Genomic DNA, 19,713 nt, shown 5'->3' on the forward strand with positions numbered 1-19,713 from the left:
GCCAAAATTCCATAGCCTCACTCCAGTCAGCAGAAAACACGGTGCAAATGAAACCCAGGCTGATTCTACCCAACAGCTGAACCGCCACACAGCAAGAAGCGTGGAAGTCACAGCAGGCAAGCGGAGACGGTGAATACCGGAGGATGGAGGAGAAGAGGGGGAATATTGAATGAATCACGTGGGATCCAGGATGGACTCAGGAGGGGCGTGCGTGAAAAACCGGAAGTGGCTGCGTAGGGGCCGCCCTTGGTCTGCGCGGTTGCACCAGTGCCTGCGCCCACCCCGGCAGCGCCACACGCCAACCAGCCGGCAAGGGGCGCGCGAGCCGCAGTCTCTGCAGCCATTCGTGAGTCTATCATCGGTTTAAAATAAAACGTTTGGGAAAAGTGGGATGAAAAGGGAGAAAGCTGTAAGGACTCTGCACTGCGCATTTTAGGAAGGGGGACTCATCACCACCATCAAAGGCAGCTGAGAGTGAAGAAAAGCAGAACTGACACCGGGCCAGGAGAGACGCCATGCTGCCACGGCGAGGCCCTGCTGCCCACGGTGACGCCCTGCTGCCCACAGCAAGGCCCTGCTGCCCACAATGATGCCCTGCTGCCCACGGCGAGGCCCTGCTGCCCACGGTGATGCCCTGCTGCCCACGGTGATGCCCTCCTTCCCACGGCGAGGCCCTGCTGCCAACAGTGATGCCCTCCTGCCCACGGTGACGCCTTGCTACCCACGGTGATGCCCTGCTGCCCATGGCGAGGCCCTACTGCCCACAGTGATGCCCTCCTACCCATAGTGATGCCCTGATGCCCACGGTGATGCCCTGCTGCCCATGGTGATGCCCCCCTGCCCACGGTGATGCCCTGATGCCACGTCGAGTCCGTGCTGCCCACAGTGACGCCCTGCTGCCCACAGTGATGCCCTGCTGCCACGGCCAGGCCCTGCTGCCTACGGCCAGGCCTTGCTGCCCATGGCAAGGCCCTGCTGCCCACAGTGATGCCCTGCTGCCCACCGTGATGCACTGATGCCCATGGCGAGGCCCTGCTGCCCATGGTGATGCCCTGATGCCACGGCGAGGCCCTGCTGCCCACAGTGATGCCCTGATGCCACAGCGAGGCCCTGCTGTCCACAGTGACGCCCTGGTGCCCACAGTGACACCCTGCTGCCACGGCGAGGCCCTGCTGCCCACAGCAAGGCCCTGCTGCCCACGGTGATGCCCTGCTGCCCACAGTGACACCCTGCTGCCACAGCACCACGGCCAAGGCATTTGTGTCTGTGAGACACAGCACCACCCTCCCGAGTGTCCTGTATAACAAGACCTTTGAGACTTATTGCGTAGCAGGACTTTTTAAGCCGGGCAGTGCCCGAGTGAAGTCTGTGGCTCACCAGTTTGGCCTCAGCAGCTTTTGCAAGTTGCTTCTGTTCTGTTCTCACTGCCCAGCTGCCCTCAAATTCAGAGATGCCCCTGCTTATGGATGAGCTGTCACCACATGAGGGTCACCTTCTTGAGTGTGTGACATCCCACGTAGTGACGAAAACATCATTTTCCCATCATGACTTTAATAATACATTGTACAACGATGAGGGTCAGATGAGACCTCTGCTGAGTCTCTTTTTCGATAGCTCCGACTTGAAGAAGAGTTGTGATGTTCCCCATCACTCCATCTGCTCCAGAATGAGCGAAAGGAATGGCTACTCCAAGAGTTCCCAGTAAGGTGTGAGATCACAGAGGGCCTGCTCAGTTTTGCATTAAAAAAATCCCTATAGCCGGGCATGGTGGCATGGCCCTGTGGTCCCTGCCACCCGGGAGGCTGAGGCGGGAGGCTCGCTTGAGCCCAGAAGTTCAAATCTAGCCTAGGCAGCGTAGCAAGATGCTGTCTCTAAAACAGTAAAAAATAAATAAATAAACAAAAATCCCTAAATGGCCACAGATGCAGCAGCTCTTTTCTCTGTTGCCTGCCATTTTCACTCTCTGAGGGGCTGAAGTCGCTAATGCCAGGTCCTGTGCTTTTCAGTGACTAAAGTAGTGGATGCTTCCATTGTGTGAGGAGGAATCTTCTACTAGAAATTTCTGTGTACACCGTCTTACTTAACTCCTCAGCGTTTCTAGAATGACTCTTCAAAAAGTTAAACACAGAATCATCAATATGGGCCAGCAACTTCACTCCTCAGCATATGCTCAAGGGAGCTAAACACAGGTTCCTGAACAAATGTCTGCACACGAATGTCACAGAAACATTACCCACAATAGCCTGGATGTAGAAGCAACCCCAGCGTCCACCCCTGAAGGTGAGAGAAGCAGATGGGGGTTTGTCCCTGCAACACAGTGGCGTCCATCATACTGAGGGATGAAGTGCTGACCCAGGCTCCGCACAGACTAACCTGGAACACAGGAGGCAAAGGGAAAGGCGCCGGGCACAGAAGCTCTCATGCTGGGTGGCTCTTCTTATATGAAGTATCCAGAACAGCTACATCCACAGAGACAGAAAGAGTGGTGGGTGCAGTGGTGGGAGCGGGTGGGAAGAGCCTGCTGTGAGGTGCAAGATTTCCTTCTAGGATGAGAAACATGTTTTGGAACTGGACAGAGGTGGCAGCTTGCACAGAATGGAGGGTGCTAAATGCTACTCAGTCTTGTAACTTAAAATGGTCGATTTTATGTTGTTTGTATATACAAGTATCTAGAGGACAACTTATTATCCCTCATTTACAAATGAGATGACAGATTCAGAGATGGAGCAAATTTGACCAATTTCCTGCAGTTAGTAGTTGTGTTGTTTTAAAATATTATTTTAAAATAGCACGTTATTTTAAAAGTCAGACTTTGTTCACTTAGCCAACTTAGTAATTATATAATGATACTCCTGCCACTCCTAGTGGTGCCTTCTATTCCAAATGTGTATGTAAATACTTCAACAGTTACACCTGCTATCTGGCTATAAGTCATTTGGCCAGGATGTCTTTATAAAGTGCGTTCCTGTCTGGTTTCTGCTCCGTGTCTGCCTCAGCAGGGAAACGCTCCCAGCAGGAGGGGCTCTGACATTGCCTGGGGGTCAGTGGGGACCTTCAGGACGCTGAGCACAAAGTTCCCTGGGATATGGGCACCGGAAGGTGAAGCTGCAGACCCAGCCTCCTTAGAAATGATGATAGATGATGGACAGATAGTTGATAGATAGATAGATAGATAGATAGATAGATAGATAGATAGACAGATAGATACATAGGCAGACTGACAGACTGAGGAACAGACTGATAGACCCACAAATACATAGATAGACAGCCAGATACTGGCCTGCCTGTCCACCTTTCTGAGAGCCCAGTGACGTGGGTCATTTGAAACTAACCCCAGCACTAATGAGCTTGGAGATAAGGGAGGAGCCAAATTTGGGCCCCCCCAAGGTGCACCCAGTGTCCCCCGGGACTCTGCAAGGCCTCTGGGTCTCCTCCCCACACCTCCTGTGGGCAGGTGCACACTGCTGGTCCTGTCCACACGCACTGAGTCCACCCCCCCAATTCAGCCCGCAACAGAGGAAGAGCCACCCATGGGAGATCCAGGCTGCTACGGCTCCTCTCAGTGCTTATGTTTTAAATCCAACATGTGTTTTCTGATTTGGACAACATTGCAACAGAATTTCACCAATGATTTTCATTAGGAATGAAGTATGAATAGCCTGCAGAGCCCTATGGAGTTCAGGATGGGGCAAAACCAGTTATAAGAGAGACCTGGGCAAGGGCGTTTATGTGCCATGGAGTCTGGGGTAAGCAGCTCACACTGAGAAAATCACATTTGTTCATGCAGAAGATCGAAGACCAACACCCCTCCCCAGATAACAGATGGACAGAAGGAAGGTCCCTGCACCCTCCCTCAGAGTCGGAGCCCCCTGCCCTTTCTCTTGGTGATATGGAAGGACACCTGCCATTTCCCTCTGGCCCACCCGGGATGGTGGTGGCAGGACGCCTCCCCTTTCCCAGGATGAGCCAGTCGTGGCCTTCCTGTGGCAGCATTTCCCAAGGAAAGGGACCTGAGCCACTCTAAGGAGACTGGGCTCCATTGGGCAAGCACATTCTTTGCCAGGTATGTGTGTGGTGAGTGCTTTCTCCAAGTCCATGGCTTCACTTTTCCCTTTGCCAATGGTGGCTATCAAAGAGAAGAAGGTCTATTTCATGAAGCCTGCTCTACGTTGAGTGTGAGTCTCAGAGTTCATGTGAGGGAAACTTAATTCCAAATGCAACAGTGTTGGGAGGGGGGCCTTCACAGGGTGAATCTGAGCCCTCATTAATGGATTCCTGCTGCTATCACAGGAGTGAGGTAGTTATCACCGGAGAGGGTTAGTTATCCTGAGAGTGGGTTAGTTATCCTGGGAGTGGGTTAGCTGTCCTGAGAGTGGGTTACTTATCACGGGAACAGGTTAGTTATCAGGAGAGTAGGTTCGTCATCATGGGAGTGGGTTAGTTATCCTGAGAGTGGTTTAGTTATCATGGGAGTGGGTTAATTATCCTGAGAGTGGGTTAGTTATCTTGAGAGTGTGTTAGCTGTCCTGAGAGTGGGTTAGTTATCATGGGAGTAGTTTAGTTATCATGGGAGTGGGTTAGTTATCATGAGAGTGAGTCAGTTATCCTGACAATGGGTTAGTTATCATGGGAGTGGGTTAGCTGTCCTGAGAGTGGGTTAGTTATCAGAGGAGTAGTTTCATTATCATGGGAGTGGGTTAGTTATCCTGAGAGTGGGTTAGTTACCACAGAGTAGGTTAGTTACCACGAGTGTGGGTTAATTATCAAGGGAGTAAGTTAGTTATCCTGAGAGTAGTTTAGTTATCATGGGAGCACGTTAGTTATCCTGAGAGTGGGTTAGCTGTCCTGACAGTGGGTTAGTTATCACGGGAGCAGGTTATCACGCGAGTGGGTTAGTTATCATGAGAGTGAGTTAGTTATCCTGAGAGTGGGTTAGTTATTATGGGAGTGGGTTAGTTATAATGGGAGTGGGTTAGTTATCCTGAGAGTGGGTAGATATCAAAGGAGTGGGTTATCCTGACAGTGGGTTAGTTACCATGGGAGCAAGTTAGTTATCCTGAGAGTGGGTTAGTTATCATGGGAGTGGGTTAGTTATCCTGAGAGTGGGTTAGTTATCACGGGAGTGAGGAGCCTGGTCCCTTCCTTCTTGCTCTCTTGCCTGTCCACCTTCCTTCATGGGATGTGGCAGCAAGAAGACCCTCATCAGTCGCTGCCCTTCAACCTTGGGTTTCCCAGCCTTCAGAACCATAAGAAATAAATCCTTGTTCTTTACAAATTAGCCAGTCTCAGGTATTCTGTTATAGCAACACAAAATGGACTAAGATAAAGTCCAAGTTATTTCTTTTTTATGTCTTATACTTTTGTGTCCCATTTAATAAATCATTGTCTAACCAAAGTTCATAAGGACATTCTTCTACATTTTCTTCTAGAAGTTAAATAGCTTTAAGAGTTCTGTTTTGTTTAGGATTTTATCCAGAAGACATAAAGGACTATTACAACTCAAAAATAAAAAAAAATCACTTAACAAGTTAATGAGCAAGGGCTATGACTGGACACTTTATGAAAGAAGATGTAGGAATAGCCAATAATTTTGTGAAACAAATCTTGACACATTTAGTCATCTGAGAAGTGCAAATTAAACTAAAAATGGAATACCACCGCATACTGACTAGAATATGTGAATTTAAAAGACCAGTGGTATAGGTATTATGAGCACTTGGAACAACCAGAACGCTCACACACTGCTGGTGATACAAAAGGCACAGCGACTCTGGAAACTGTTCTGAAGGGTCAAACATCCACCTACTTACTGTATGACTCAGTCACTCAGTGCTTGGCATTCACCCAGAAGAAATGAAAATAGATCCTCAGAAAAACTCTAAGTGGATGTCTGCAGCAGCCTTATTTGTAGGAACAAAACACCAGGAATAACCCACTGTCTGTGGGCAGATGGAGGAATCTACTGTGGTTTATTTTAGGTTGAGATGCAATGGAGAGGCCTGAACTCCTGACACCTACAGCACCTGGAGGAAGCTCACACACCCAGGTCTCACGCATGCCCAAGCTGAGCCTCTGATAACCGTTGAAAGACTGACTTCTCTGAAATTTATCAGCCAGCCCCACCTGGCTCTAGGCATGTGATCACGGGATGGGGCTACCTGAGGGCATGACCTGTGAAGGGGGGCTCATTGCAGTGAGGGGGGTTCATTGCAGTGAAGAGGGGGTTCATTGCAGTGAAGAGGGGGTTCATTGCAGTGAAGGGGGCTCATTGCAGTGAAGGGGGGCTCATTGCAGTGAAGGGGGCTCATTGCAGTGAAGGGGGGTTCATTGCAGTGAGGCCGTTCATCAGCAGGGCACAGACGGCAGGCCTAAAATCGAGGGACTGTGGAGTCTGCGTGAGTGACCGTGCCTGGGGGCATGACTTGTGAAGGGGGGTTCATTGCAGTGAGTCCCGTTCATCAGCAGGGCACAGAGGGCAGGGCTAACATCAAGGGACTGTAGGGTCTGCGTGAGTGGCTGTGGAGAGGCCAGGATGCCAGGCACGGCCCCGAGGGAGGGCAGGGTTAGGAGAGAGAGGCCTTGTATGTTTTGTGCAGAGGGAGTTGAGATACTTGCTCTGAAGTAATGCACAGTAGCTTCTGTCCTGAATTTAGGAAGAGAAGCCAGGTCTAGAAATGTGGAATCCCCAGGACTTGGACATGGGGATGTGGTTGGAATGACCCGGTGGGTGATGCCAATGAGAAACACAGGGGAGGGCACGTGACAGACACCCCCCGGGGCCAGAGCTGATGCTGGGGGTCAAGGGCGAGGGCATGGCTGGAATCTCCACCTGGTTCAGGGAACTGGCGGCTGGTGAAATGCTGAAATTAGTTGCTTCATGCCCTTCTTGGACCAGGCTTGAAACTGGAGACCCTATGCCAGCCCCTGGTCTGAGAGGACAGGGTGACAGGTGCTGTCATTGCCCAGGTCAAATGAAGGGTCTGAGGCTGAGGGGGTGGACAGGTTTGTCCAGGACCACACTGGTCACAGGCGCTGGAACCAGAGTGCAGACACCGTTGTTCTGAGACGGAGTGCCTTCCTACTCTCTCGGGAAGCAAGGTGGCCCCTCCGAGGAATCCTGACCTGTGGGACCACACGTCAGTGTCCCAGTAACCACAGCAGTGCCTAGAAGGAGAGAAAACCACCTCCCGGTCCGTGCAAGGATGGAGGCAGACACGAAGTGTGACATGTGTTTCCAGAGGTGAGCACCTGCCCAGGAGGTGCAGAGGGTGTGCAGGACATGGGACAAGGCAGAGAGGATGCCCAGGACAAGCTCTCCGCAAGGCCAAGGGCCCAGCAGTGCACCTCGGGGACTGGCCACACAGGCAGGTCAGCGACCAGCGGGTGAGTTACTAACAATGTTCGCCACGATTCACGTTATGCACATGGAAAGGGATTTTAGGAACAGCCGACTACAGGAAGGCGGCGTCCAGTGGAGGAGAAAGGTGGGCGTGGTGGAGGCCCCGGGAGGGGAGGCCCTTTTGCCGCCATCAGCTGCCTCGTCCACAGGTTTCCCTCTCCCACGAAGACGGCCCCAGCGGAACTCACAAGTGATTAGGGAGGAGGCAGGAGGGCCTGGGGTCTCCTTCCTGCAGTCCTGCATTTGGGAGTTAAGGCTGGGGACAGGAGCTGGAGAGGGGAGGCTGGCAGGGGATTAAGATTCCACCTGAATCCAGGAGGCTCTGCCCTCTGTGCCAGCCCCAGCTCCCCTGGCCCATGAGAGCAGGTCCCATGCCCTCTATCCTCACACGTCGCTCTAGGAAACCACCAGCTATTGCTTTGTAGGAAGGATAAGTTCTTCCATGAGCACGTTTACAAATTTGCTCCTTAAATGAAGACTATATATTAGAAAACTGTCAAAAATATTTGGTGCAAGTTTTTACATCCTATTCTCATAATTTCAAAATCTAAAATCTCCTCAACACCAAGATACTTGGCACAGAAGTTACAAATTCAGGCAACTGAAGGAATCCTTGAGATAAGTCACTGGAGGCTTTCAGTGGGAATCCGATACAGTCACGACACTCAGCCAGATACTTAGGTGGGAAGTGCTTTTCTAAAACGATATAGTTTTCTAACTTGAGATCTTATTCTAACTAATGAAAAAACATAACCTTGACTCCTCCAGAGAAAAACATCCACATTCAGGTTCAAACTCCCTTAAAGTTTATGCCTTTCACTTCACTCTTAGTTCAAACCTAGACACACCCCAGGGGCCACAGCCCTGGAACAGGGAACCTCCTGGAGGGCATCTGTGAGCTGTGCAGACACAGCAGAGACTCCAAGCAGGTACATGGCACAGGTCTCCAAGAACCAGCCTTGCTCCATTCTTCACCCAGGGTAGTCCTCCCTGTCCTCCCCTAAGATGGTCTTCACCCCACTCTCCCCTCAGTGATCCTCACCCTATTCTCCCCCAAGGATGGTCCTTACCCTACTCTCTCTTTGGTGATCCTCACCCCATTCTCCCCCCAAGATGGTCCTCACCCCATTCTCCCCCCAGGATGGTCCTCACCCCACCCTCCCCACAAGATGGTCCTCACCTCATCCTCCCCCAAGGATGGTCCTCCCCCCATCTTCCCCCAAAGATGGTCCCCCTCCCATTCTCCCCCTAGAGTGGTCCTCCCCCCATCCTCCCCCAAGGATGAACTCACCCTATCCTCCCCCTAGGGTGGAGTGTATTCATGAAGTGTATTCATGAATACATGAGTATATTTGTGAAGTGTATGCATGAATAAAGAGATAACCCAAATAGCAGTAGTATCAATTAATGAAGTTAAATTTGTATTTTAAAATTTCATTCAAAGAAAACTTCAGGTCCATTGTTTTCCAAATAAATTATATCAAGCATTTGTGCAAGAAATGATATCGATTTTTTAAAACTCTTAAGACAATTGACAAAGGAGTATTTCTCAACTTCTTTATGATACAAACATTATTCAAAATAGAGGCCATTAGCAAAAAGGAAAAACAATAAGTATATCTATCTTATGAATATAGATGCAAAATGTTAACAAAATGCTGTCATATGAAATCCAAAAATATATAAAAAAGAAAATACATTATGACCAACATGATGTATCTCATGAATGCAAGGTTGGTTTAACATTAGAAAATCAATGTAATTCAGTACAAACATACTAAAAATTAAACTGTATGGTTGCCAAAATATATGCAGAAAATCATAATATCCAACATCCATTCCCAATTTAAAAATTCTCAATAAAGAACAGGAGAGAAATTCTTCAGCCTTGTATCAGGCAACTATGCAAAACCTATGAGTGCTACCATACTCAGCTGTGGAAGACTGGAGGCACCCTCATGCTCAGGAACAATGTGAGGATATCTGTGCTTACCAAGTCTGTTATCTATCACAATGGATATTCTAGCCATGGCATATGGAAAGAAAATAAATCCATATCAGAAAGGGAGAAACAAAATGGTCTTTATTCACAACAACATGATCAGATATGTGGACAATGTTGTAAAATCTAAAAACTGGCATTTGAACAAATATGTAGTTTTAGCAAGCTTTCAGAATACACTGTCAGAATGCAAAACTAAAATTGTATGTGTTTTATTAGCAAGAAATGATATAAAATAAAATTTAGAAATCCATTTACAAAAACATGACAAAATAAAATACATTTAGAGGTAAATCTGACAAAAACTGTGCAAAATGTGCATTGCAAATACTAAAATGCATACCTACTAAAGAAGACCTAACTTGGTCAAGACACGTTCTGTCTCCAGGGATTTGAAGACTCCACATGGCCAAGATGTCAGCTCTCCCCACATTGACCTCTCCAATCAATGCAATCCAAGTTAAACTCTCAGAAGCCATTTTTTGTAGAAATTGATGAACATTATAAAGTTCATAGGGAAACTCAAAGGACCAGGAATAGTAAAACTACCTGATAGAGAAGAAGACATGCACCTGGTGGCACCACCTGACAACTATGTCCTATGAAGCTAAAGCACACTGAACAGCCTGGAATTGGGCAAAGACAGGGACGTGGACCTGTGGGGCAGGAGGCAGGAGGCCAGTTGTATGTGGCCAACTGCCTTGCCAGCATGCAACATCCATTCCAAAAAAAAAAAAAAAAAAAACCCAGACAAAACAAAAACAGAAAAACACACTTTTTTTTGCAAAGACAATTGAGTGAAAAAAATAATTATTTTCTAAAAACTGTGCTGAAAAAATTGGATACTAAAGAAAGGACTTTGTTCCATATCACACACTGTATAATTTCTTTCTTCAAGATGAATCATGAAGTTAAATATAGAAAACATATGGCTGAAGACATAAGAGAAAAGTGTTGTAACTTTGAGTTTTAAGAAGTATTTCATCTATGCTACCACAGAGGATAATTTCTTTAAAAAATGAAACATTCATTTTCATCAAAACAGGAACTTGCTCTGCAAAAGACACTGTTGAGAGCACAGAAAAGTGAGCAACATGCTAAGCGAAAATATCTTCATCTGTAGCTCCCAGGTATGAATACAGAGAACCCCCAGCACTGAATAATTCCAAAGCAAAATACCCAACAACCCAGTGTGATTAAAACGCCGTAAGTGTTGCACAAACTCTTTTCCAAAACAGATAAATATAGGCAGAATGAGCCATGAAATAGTTCCTGACAGCTTTATACCACAGGGGACTGCAAAAGAGAATTAAAACCAGACGCCCCCGTAGGTCTACTGGAATGTCTAAGAAGACTAATCAAACCAGGGGTGAGATGATATCAGCCACTTAAAACTCTCATACTCTGCTGGAGGAAATGTAAAAAAAAACCTCATAAAACGCTTCAGCAGTTTCTTACAATATTTACCATTAACCCACTGAATTACCCAGCAAGGCCATTTCCAAGTATCTACTCAAGAGATATAAAAGCATATGTGTGCATGAGACCTGTGGAGCGGTGCTCAGAGCAGCTTCATTCCCAACATCCCACACTGAAAACCACACCAACTCTCTTCAGCTGGAGAAAAGACACACAGGTCACAATGTATTCACACAAGAGACATGAAAGCATAGGTGTGCACGAGACCTGTGGAGCAGTGCTCAGAGCAGCTTCATTCCCAACATCCCACACTGAAAACCACACCAACACTCTTCAGCTGGAGAAGACACATACAGGTCATGATGTATTCATACAAGAGAACAGTGCTCAGAAAATAGGAACAAGTAACCCCAAAAAGTGCAGAAATCTCAAAATCATTGTGTTAAATGATAGAACCCACATTCAAAAGAGGACCCAACAGAAGACTCCACATGTTCAACAGCAGGAGCAGCCATGCTAAGGAGGAGGAGGCCAGGGAAATGATGGTCCTGAGTTGGGGGTCACGCATGGTGGCAGCACACACGGGGTGGGGCCACTTTCTAGGGGAGGAATATACTGAATGGCCTTATTCGTGAGGCAATCACAGGAGCACATACAATTGTCAAGTTAAAGGTGTTAATTTAAACAATATTAGGAAAATAAGTAGGTGAACATTTCACTCTTGGGTACATAGACATTTACAGCTAGAGTCCTATGTCCTCTTCCTTAAAGAAAAGAGTGTTTTCAAATCATTCATAATCTTTAATTGGTAGAGGGGAGAGAGAGAGAAAAAGAGAGAGAGAGAGAGGAGAAGGAGGAGAGGGAGAGGGACAGAGAGAGAGAGAGAGAGAGAGAGAGAGAGAGAGATTCTCCTTGCAACTGAGGTAGTAAGCCCAACTCGACTCCAGAAGTGGGGCTTGGACCCCGGACCAGATTGAGGACTAGCCAAACCAGGGAAGAGGCAAAAGTCTCCACTAGACACACCCACCAGGGCTGTGTCACTTTACAGTTGCCATGGCAACACCTGCCATGCCCCTTTACATGGCAACAACCCAAAGACCAAGAAGTTACCACCTCATTTCTAGAAATTTCTGCATAAACTGCTCCTTGATTTGCATGTAATTAAAAGTGGGTATAAATAGGAGTGCAGAGATGCCTCTGAGCCACGGCTCTGGGTGAACTGCCCATGGGGTAGCCCTGCTCCACGAGGAGCCGGACGTCTGCTGCTGCCGTGCACGGCCACCGCCTGCCACACTGGCCACCCTGGAATTCTTCCCTGGGCAAAGCCAAGAACCTTTCTGATCTAAGCCCCAATTTTGAGGATTGCCTTCCCTGCCTCACAACCATAACATGTCAAAGCATCAGAATGCGGAGACAGAGTGACAGTGAAAAACAAAAACCATGGAACATTTTATATCTGTGAATGTTATGCTTCAAAATCTCAAAAATTTTTGTTCTTCAAAGTTCAATAATGTGATTATTTCTGCAATACTAAATGCATTTCAGATTTACAGGAAGACCACTTTTATTAAGAAGTGAAGTGTTAAATACCCGGGCGATGATCATCTTAGCTGTTGGTACAATGGCTCCTTTTACTGTGGGAGTATCTGAAGCGATCTCAGATTTCAGGATAAGAATGGCTCCATGTGGCTGGAGGAAAAGAGAAACCCCCAGGTAACTGGTTCTTTTTCCCTGGTGTTCAAAATTCCGTCACATTTATAGTAGCCTGGTGTTTATCTGGATTGGAAGAAAAAAAAATCACTACAGAAACTGTTTTTCCCTAATGTTACAAAACAACCGTCATATGAGGATCAAAGCTGAGCCGAACCTGCCGGTGAAGGAGGTCCTGGGTGTGAGTGGGCACTTGCCACACACACGCTCTATCTCTAGAGAGCACAGAGTGGCCAAAACTCGAACCTGCCAGGGACTCAGCACACAAGAGCCACTGGAGCTGCCCCTGTCGTTAGTCAGCAGAGGAGGCTACTGCAGAGGAAAACGGTTCTCAGTCCTCATACAAACAGCGGACTCAGCTGTGACCACGTATGTTCATCCAACAAGCCCAACATCAATGTGCTTGTGATGTGGTTTTGTTCTGTGTCACCGCCCAGATGTCACGTTGAGTCATAATCCCCAGCGTGGGAGGTGGCTCCTGGGAGGAGGTAATGGGATTGTGGGGGTGGATTTTTCATGGACGGTATAGCACCATCCCCTTGGCACAGTTCTCATGGTAGTGAGTTCTCACGGTAGTGAGTTCTCACGAGATTTGGTTTTTAAAAGCGTCCCCTCTGCCCTCTGCCCTCTCTCCCACCCCAGAAGTGGAAGCGGCTATGTTTCCTGTACAGCCTGCAGAACGGTGAGGCAGCTAAACCTCTTTTCTTTATAAATGACCCAGTCTGGCTTCAAGCATTCAGCTTGCTTCAAGCATTCGGAAACCAGCCACTGCTGGAATTATTGATGGGCCGTGGGGATGGTTGAGAAGTAACCATCCTGATTTCACTTATGAGATAAAGACTCGGATTCCTGAAGCGGTTATTTATGCATTGTTGTTGAAAGGGCAAATAACTCCTTTGTTCTGGGCGTTACAAATGTTTCTATTTTAACAGCCTTATGATTGATATTAACTTTTTGAGCTTTACTTGGTGTGCCAAACAGACTGCAAAAATATTTTATACAAATTTTGAATTGTTGATTCATGTTAATATTAGGCTTTGGTGACTCTGAATGTGAACGTTGAGGTCAAACTGTTTGCCAAATCAGCATCTCACATTCCCACGGGCAGTGGAGGAGAGCTCCGTTCCTGACACCTCACTGACACTTCTTATTTCTGTCTCTTAGGTAATGGCCATTTTAGGGGGTGTGAAATCACATCTTGTAGTTTTGATTCTCGTATCCCCACTGACTATAGATGTTGATAATCTTGGAATGTGCTTATCGGCCACTTGTAAATCCTTTTTGGAGAAATACAGTATTCTGACTACCATAGAGTTATTTATATTTTATTGTTGTGTTGTCAAAGTTTTTTAAAATATCCAAGATACAATTATCTTAGATATATGATTTGCAAGTATTTTCTCCCATTCTTTAAGTTTTCCTTTCACTTTCTTAATGTATTTTGAAACAAAACGTTTATTACTTTTAAATAAATATAACATCTTTTTTTCTTTTGTTGCTTGTGCTTTTAATATCATGTCTAAGAAGCCATTGCCTAAAGCAAAGCCATGAAAATTTTCGTGGATGTATTCTGTTAAGAGTTGTATAGTTTTATCTCTTACGTTTATGCCTGTTAGTTATTCTGAGTTACTTTCTGTGTCTGGGGTGCATGAGTAACCAACCCCACTCTTTTGCACGTGGCTATCCAGTTATCCCATTCTTTCCACCACTGGACTTTCTTGGAACCCTTCTTGAAAATGTTGGACCCCTTCTTGAAAATCAATTTACTGTAAAGGTGAGGAGTTTTTCTGGACCACACACTCGATTCCACAGATCTCTGTGTTTGTTCCTATGACACCTATGACAATACGTGTCCTGATGACTGGAGCTTTTTTTTTTTGAGACAGAGTCTCACTGTCGCCCAGGCTGGAGTGCACTGGTGCAATCTCGGCTCACTGCAACCTCTGCCTCCCGGGTTCACGCCATTCTCCTGGCTCAGCCTCCTGAGTACTGGGACTACAGGAACCTGCTGCCACGCCCAGCTAATTTTGTTTTTGTATTTTTAGTAGAGATGGGGTTTCACCCTGTTGGCCAGGATCGTCTCCATCTCCTGACCTTGTGATCTGCCTGCCTCAGCCTCCCAAAGTGCTGGGATTACAGGGATGACTGGAGCTTTGGAGTCAGCTTTGGAACCAGCACATGGGAGTCCTCGCAGTGGCCCTTTGGGGGTTTGAGGGTTTCATGTCCCTCAAATTCCTGTGTGGAGATCTTAACCCCTAACATGGTGGTGCCAGGAGGTGGGGCTTGTGGAGGTGATGAGCTCAGGAGGGCAGAGCCCTAGGAATGGGATTAATGCCATTTGAAAAGCTACACAGAGAGCTCCCTGCCTGCCTCTCCACCAGGTGGGAATACGAGAAGAGGAGCCTGCATCCTAGAAGGTCCTCACCAGAGCCTGACCGTGTGGACTCCCTGATCTCAGAGTTCCCACCTCCAGAATTGAGAGAAATAAGTTTCTGTCATTGATAAGCCACCAAGTCTAAGGTACTCTGTTACAGAAGCCTAAACTAAGACAGTCCTCTGAATTAGTTCTTTTTCAGTGTTGCCTTGTATTTTATTGTGGGTTATTTGCACTTTGAAATAAACTTTAGGATCTGCTTGTTAATTTGTGAAAAAAAGGCCACTGGAATTTTGAAAGGGATTTCATTTCCTGTGGATTCATTGGGAGAAATAGCACCATTTTAAAAAATGTCTTCTAATAAATGAATGATCTGTCTTTCCATTTATTTTCAGTTCTTCTTAACAGTGTTTTGTGTCTTTCAGTATATAAAATTTGTGCCTCTTTTGTAAAATGTATTCCAAGATATTTTATGCTATGTGAGCATAAAATAAAAAATAATCTTTTTTCTTAATTTTATTTTGAATTTTTATTTCTGAAGTATAGAAACCCAATTGATTTTTGTGTATTGCTCTTGTATCCTGAAAACTTGCTGAACTTGTGTATTAGCTATAGTAGTTTTGTGTGTTTGTGTGTCCTGAAAGACTGCATACAAGATCATGTCATCTACAAATAGAGAAAATGTTACTTCTTCCTTTGTAATATTCATGCCTTCTTCCTAATGTTCTTGTCCAATTTTCCTGGTGAGAACCTCTAGTACAGTGGTACCCAACCTTTTTGGCACCAGGGTTTTGTGGAAGACAGTTTTTCCATGAACTGTGGGTGGAAGGAGTGGTTTTGGGATGGTTCAAGCACATTACATTTGTTGTGCACTTTACCGTTACTATATATTGCAATATATAATGAAAAAAGTATACAACTCACCATAATGCAGAGTCAGTAGGAACCCTGAGCTTGTTTTCCTGCAACTAGATGGTCCCATCTGGGGGTGACGGGAGACAGTGACAGATCATCAGGCATTAGATTCTCATAAGGAGCGTGCAACCTAGGTCTCTCGCGTGTACAGTTCATGATAGGGTTCACACTACTATGAGAGTCTAATGCAGTCGCTGATCTGACAGGAGACGGAGCTCAAGCAGTAATGGGAGCACTGGGGAGTGGCTATAAATACAGATGAAGCTTCACTCACTCACCCGCTGCTCACCTCCTACTGTGTGCCCTGGGTCCCAACAGGCCACGGGCCAGTTCTGGCCCATGGCCCGGGGGCTGGGGACAGACCCCTGCTCTAGAACAATATAAATAAAATTGGCAAGAGTAGGCAACCTTGTCTTGTGGTTGCTCTTAGGGGGAAGCATCTGTCTTTCACCATTAAGTGTGATGTTAGCTGTTGGTTTTGTAGAAATCTGTTTAAAGGTTATTGAAGTTTGAATCTATTTCTAGTTGGCTCATTGTTTTTATTATGAAAGAGTGTGGGATTCTGTTAAATGCTTTTTGTGTATATATTGATAGTATATATTTGTCATTTATTCTATTAATGTTGCATTACATTGATTTACTTTTGCATATTAAGCAAATCTTGCATTTCTGAGATAAGTCCTACTTGGTCATGGCGTGTAATTTCTTACGCATACTGCTGGATTGCGTGTTCTGATATTTGAGAGTTTTCTCATCCATATTCTTCAGAGATATTCACTTGTGGTTTTCCTGTGAGGTCTTTGTCTGACTTTGGTATTTCAGTAATATTGGCCTCATGCGATGCGTGGAGGAGAGTCCCTTCTTCTCTGTTATTTGGGAACAGTTTGTGAAAGATTCGTGTGAGTTCATCGTTTTGTTTGGTAAATGTAGGCATGAAGCAGTCAGGTCCTGAGTTTTAGTTTGTGGGAATTTCATAAATGTAGGCATGAAGCAGTCAGGTCCTGAGTATTAGTTTGTAGGAATTTCATAATTACTATTTTAATCTTATTATTGTGATATGTTCAGATTTCCTTTTTTTCTTGGGTCACCTATAGGTTTGTCAGTTTTCAAAGCATCTTTAAATAACCAATGTTTGGTGTTTTATTTCCTTCTGTTTATTATTTTCTAGTCTCTATATCATGAATTTACATGCTACTCTATTATTTCATTCTTTTGCCTCTTTGAGTTAGTTTGTTCTTCTTTTTCCAGGTTCCTAGAGTGATACAGCATTGACTTAAGATCTTTCTTATGTTTTAGATATATGCATTTAGAGCTATAAATTTCCCTTTTAGTAATGCTTTGACTACATTCGATAATTGCATTTAATTCATTTTGGTATGTTGTGGTTTTGTCTTCATCTCAAAGTTAGAAAACTAATTTACTTCCTGATTTTTTGTTGCTTAATTGATACATAGCGATTAATTCCCCATGTGTCCTTCTGTTGACGATGCCTAGTGTTTCCACTGTAGTCACAGAAGACACTTGTGTGCTTTCATTACTTTTAACTTTAGTCATGTTTCTTACATCTCAATGTGTGATCTTCCTGGAGAATGTTTCATGTGCAGTTAAGAGTCTGTGTTCTGCTGTTGAAATGTGGAGTGTTCTAGAATGACCACTTCAATACAGGTGGTTGATGGCACAGGTCATTTCTGTGTCCCTGATGATTTTCTGTGTGGTTGTTCTAACAATTGTTGGGAGAGGGGCCTCAAGTTCTAAGACTTATACTTTGAGATTCCTCTGTTTGTCCCTTCACCTCCATTAGTTTCTGCTTCACATCTGTGCAGGTGTGGTATTTGGTGCACAATTAGCATACATAATTAGTATTGGTATATATTCCTTTTAGGTTATTTTAAGCATAATTGTATAAAGTCCCCTTCTGTATTTGGTAATTTTACCTGCTCTTAAGTCTACTTTTTCTGATATCAATATAGCAACTCCTGCTTTCTTTTCATTAATGATTGCATGACATTTCTTTCCCCATGCTTTTACTTTCAACCCGTATATGTCATGATATTTGAAGTAAGCATTTTGTAAATTACATAAAATTGGGTCATGTATTTAAACCTACTCTTCAAATATCTGTGTCTTAATTAGTGTGTTAGTCTGCTTACCCTTTATGTAATTATTGTTATGTTAGAGATTAAGTATGGCATTTTTTGTCTGTTTTCTGGTTCTTTTATTTTTTTGTTCTGCTTTTCATTTCTCTTTTTTTTCTACATTCTATGGCAAGAAGCAATTTTTAACATTACTTTTTGGCTCATTTTTATATCTGTGTTTTCCTTTCATCTTCTTAGAGTGATCACTCTAGATATTACAATCTATATACATATAAATCATATATAAATAATATATATAGTATAGAATATATAAAATCACAGGCTAGTGACATCATCACGTGACCAGTTTGATTACAACATATAAACATTTTCTCCATTTTGGTTCTATATTGCGTTCCCAATACATAACACAGCTGTCTTAAATATCATCCCAACAGATGTTTAGAATCACATCAGAACCACTTTAACCATCAATGAGTATTTATTCATTTTCTTTAAGTTCATGTCAGGTGGATAATGTGCTAACGTAACAGGGTTGGAGGGTGACACATCTCACATGTGTGCATGAGTGCCCGATCATCATGCTTATGAGCTAAAAAGGATCGTATTTTTTTGCTGCTGTATTTTTCTTCCTTCAGGATCATATTAATTATCTAGGCTTCATAACAAAGCACCAAACTGGATGGCTCGAAACAGGAGAAGTGCATGTCTGTTAGATGTAGAAGCCAGGAGTCCAAAGTCAAGGTGCCAGGAGTCCAAAGTCAAGGTGCCAGGAAGAAACATCTTCCCTGAAGCCCGTAGGTGAGAATCCCTTCTGGCCCCCCCTGGCTTCTGATGTTGGGTATCGATCCCTGGCATGCCTTGATGATGCCAATGTTAGCTTCTGTTGTCACCTGGTGTCCTCCCTGTTTGTCAGCTGTGCCGTTGTAGCATTGCTGGAGTTATCACTGACACTGGCTGCCTGTTACGATTCTTCTTTAGCTATGAAGTCTCTCATGGGCCACTGAATTCCCTCTACCAAGGAAACTGAGCAAGTCTCTTTGCTGATAGCGTGGTGGCTTCAAAGCCCACCAGAGCAGCGTTCCGGGTGAGGGAGGGCCTGAGAGCTTCTCTCCTCTCCCCTGGGGACAGTGAAGTGCCCTGCACCACTGCCGCCTGCCCTCTGTGACCCGGGCACAGCCACCCTCACATCATGAACCCCTGCCCTGCACCGACACCGCCTGCCCTCTGTGTCTGGGCACAGCCACCCTCACATCGTGAACCCCTGCCCTGCACTGACGCTGCCTGCCCTCTGTGACCCGGGCAGAGCCACCCTCACATCGTGAACCCCTGCCCTGCCCTGGAGACGCAGACACAGGAGTGGTCCACAGCGGTACCCTCATCCTAGGTTTTGCTCTCTGCAGTTTCAGCCGCCTGAGGTCAACGGCAACTTCAGGAATAAATGTTTCACGAGTTTAAATCATGCCCTGCTCTAAGGAGCCTGGTGAAGTTGGCCCCAATGTGAATAATCCCCTCATCCAGCATATTCAGCCATCTGGGCGACCTGCCCATTAGTCATGGACACTGCCTGCTGCTGAGGCCAGACCACAAACACCATCATGGCATGAGGACCTGGGACTACCACAGAGGGAAAGGATTCACATGGCCCATGGCTGCAGAGGGCATGAAGACCAAGGGCAGGACAGAGGGAAAGGTGCCACATGGCCTATGGCTGCAGAAAGTGTGAGAGTGGGAGGACCTAGGCCCCTGCAGAGGGAAAGGTGTCACATGACCCATGGCTGCAGAGGGTGCCAGGGAC

General features: G+C 45.6%; 1 non-coding gene across 1 annotated transcript; it reads right to left on the minus strand.

The window, feature by feature from the left end:
- Positions 1–18,418: 18,418 nt before the first annotated feature.
- Positions 18,419–18,518, minus strand: LOC129056748 (small nucleolar RNA U13). Its single transcript, XR_008521374.1, has one exon. It is a non-coding gene; the product is annotated as a small nucleolar RNA U13 (small nucleolar RNA).
- Positions 18,519–19,713: the final 1,195 nt, after the last annotated feature.

The sequence above is a fragment of the Pongo abelii genome, chromosome 13, assembly GCF_028885655.2.
Source record: "Pongo abelii isolate AG06213 chromosome 13, NHGRI_mPonAbe1-v2.0_pri, whole genome shotgun sequence".
NCBI lineage: Eukaryota > Metazoa > Chordata > Mammalia > Primates > Hominidae > Pongo > Pongo abelii.